This window comes from Hibiscus syriacus, unplaced genomic scaffold, assembly GCF_006381635.1.
Source record: "Hibiscus syriacus cultivar Baekdansim isolate YM2019G1 unplaced genomic scaffold, ASM638163v2 tig00002840_pilon, whole genome shotgun sequence".
Lineage (NCBI taxonomy): Eukaryota > Viridiplantae > Streptophyta > Magnoliopsida > Malvales > Malvaceae > Hibiscus > Hibiscus syriacus.
In genome coordinates, this window is record NW_024061947.1 from 7,523,995 (window position 1) to 7,527,054 (window position 3,060).

Genomic DNA, 3,060 nt, shown 5'->3' on the forward strand with positions numbered 1-3,060 from the left:
AAGGTTGTCGCCTAGGAACATGCCCAAACCACCGTAGTCTTCCCTCCCTCAACTTTTCGGATACATGCACCACCCCTAAGGACATCCTAATTGCAGAGTTTGGTATCATATCCCACAGAGTCCTACCACATGTCCATCGAAGCATTCTCATTTCTGCGGCCTCCATCCTCCTTACGTGATCTTTCTTGATTGCTCAACATTCTGATTCATACAGCAATGCTGGCCTAATTGCCATTCTATAAAATTTTCCCTTTAGTTTTAAAGGCACCTTCTTGTCATACAAAACTCCAGTAGCAGCCCTCCACTTTAGCCATCCCGCCTTTATTCGGTGAGTAACGTCATCATCTACACCCCATCTTTATGTATCATAGACCCTAGGTACTTGAAATAATCCTTTGAGGGGAGAACGTGTCCTTCGATGCATACTTCTATATCTTCATCGTTTTGATTCCCACTAAAGTTTGAACATAAATACTCTGTCTTTTCAATATTGATCCTTAGACTTTTTCTTCCAAAGCAGTCTTCCAGATAGCCAGTCTACTATTAAACTCATTTTTTGTTTCAGCAACTAGGACAATGTCGTCAACGAAAAGTATACACCGTGGAATACCGTCTGGTGTCGCACAATAGATGTCGTCCATAATCAAGGCGAAGATGTAAGGGCTAAGAGCCGACCCCTGGTGGAGTCCGATTTCCACTGGGAATGCCTCGGTGTCGCCAACTGTAGTCTTAACGTAAATAGTAGATTTACAATACATATCACAAATCACCCGTATATAAGCAGTTGGGATATGTCTCATTTCGAAGGTCTTCAGATCGTATCGCGGGGTACGCTATCATACGCCTTCTCAAGGTAAATGAACACCATGTGAAGATCTCTATTTTTTTCCCTATATTTCTCCATAAGTCGTCGAAGTAGATGAATCGCCTCTGTGGTAGACCTGTCTGGCATAAAGCCAAATTGGTTTTCTGAAACCCTAGTAACCTGTCTCAACCTAGCCTCTATCACCCTTTCCCATAGCTTCATGGTATGACTGAGTAGTTTAATACCTCTTTAGTTACCACAACGTTGGGGATCTCCTTTGTTCTTATAGATTGGTATCACCGTAGACTCTCTCTACTGCTCTGGCATCTTGGCAGTCTCTAAAATAATATTAAAGATGTTGGTTAACCACTTAACTCCCTCTTCTCCTAGGGTCAACCACACAGTGATAGGAATTTGATCTCGACCGATAACTTTGTCTCTCCCCATCTTTCTAAGGGCCATTTTGACTTCCTCAATCCCAATCCTATTTGTAGGACAGTTATTGGCCGTAGTATGATGGTTAGCTGTCCCATCGACGATATTATCTCTATAGGGAGAGGCACCTTTATTAAATAAGCCAAAGAAGTAACTACCCCAAACCCTCTTAATATTATGATCTTTCACTAAAAGAACACCATTGTTGTCCTTTATAAACCTAATGCTACCTAGATCTCTTTTTCTATTCTCCCTAGATTTTGCAAGCCTGAAGATGTCGTTTTGTCCTTCCTTTGTGTCTAATCTCTTGTACATTTCCTCGTATGCCTTATCCTTTTCTTTAGCCACTGTTTTCTTGGCTTCCCGCTTTGCCTCCTTGTATCTTTGTTTAGCTCTCGATCTTTTTTCGTCTTCATTGCATTGTAGAAACTCCTTGAAGCAAGTTTGCTTTGTCTTCACCTTAGTTTGGACTTCGTCGTTCCACCACCACGATTCTTTATGTTCCTTGACCTTCCCTGTCGACAACCCAAGGGTGTTTTTGCCCACCTCTCTGATGGAATTTGCCATATTTATCCATAACATATCTGCGTTATTTGAGTTTGTAGTTCCAAAACCTGTATGAGACAAAACCTTACTCCTAAAGTCATCAGATGTCGCTCCATATAAGTTCTTCCAAAGGATCCTAGGATTACCTAGTTTAGCCCTCCTATGAGTGCTCCGCCAGTGGCGAACGCGAAACACCAAAAATAATAATCTATGTTGTGATGCACATGCCTTTTCTGGGAACACCTTATAATCAATGCAAGCCCATCGGTCACAATTTCGAACCAGGATATAGTCGATTTGGGTATAATGTCCCCCGCTATAGAACATAATCAAGTTCACATATCTCTTGTTAAAGAATGAGTTAGTGACCACCATATCGTGTGCAGTAGCAAATTCAAGCAACGAACGACTCTCCTCGTTCCTATTACCAAAACTGAAACCCCCATGAACACCGTCATACCCGTCGATTTCACTACCTATATGGCCATTGAAGTTTCCCCCTATGAAAACTCTTTGGTCTCCTAAGTACATTATCTAACGAATCCCAGAAGCAACATTTTTCCCCCTCCTCTAGGCCAACGTGTGGGGCGTACACTGAAAGGACATTCACCACTTCTGCTTCTATAATAACCTTAATCATCATGATCCTATCACGGTATCTACAAATTTCAACTACATTTTCCTTGAGCCTAGAAGATACCAAGATACCCAACACATTTCTAGTGTTATCTACGCCTGAATACCACAACTTATACCCGTTACACTATCTGGCGCGAGCCCATTTCCACCTAGTCTCTTGAATACATGCAAAATCTATTTTCCTATTACTTAGTACGTCAGCAGCCTAGCATTTAATGTGCCTACATTCAACGTACAAACTCTAAGTCTAGTCTCCTTGACACCACTCTGTCGAGCCCGCCCCCTATACGTCCTATGGGGTCTAAAAGGACATGACGTCAAGTAATCATCTATATCCGAAGCTATGAGGATCTATGAAAAAGAATCCAAATAAGACAACAGATGCACCAAAAAACACTAGAGAATTGAGGGGTACTAAGAAGCCTAGTTAGTTACTTAATAGGATTTTAATTTATATAATATTATTGTTATTATTATTGTTAAAAGCCTAATGTTAAAAGGGATAAAATAGAATAATAGTGATTTTTATCTTCCCAAATAAAAAACGATACTGCTAATTAGAGACTTAAGCATTACACAATAACTAGCCTTAGGTTTATAAAGTACAATAAAATAATTAATTGAACACACTATAA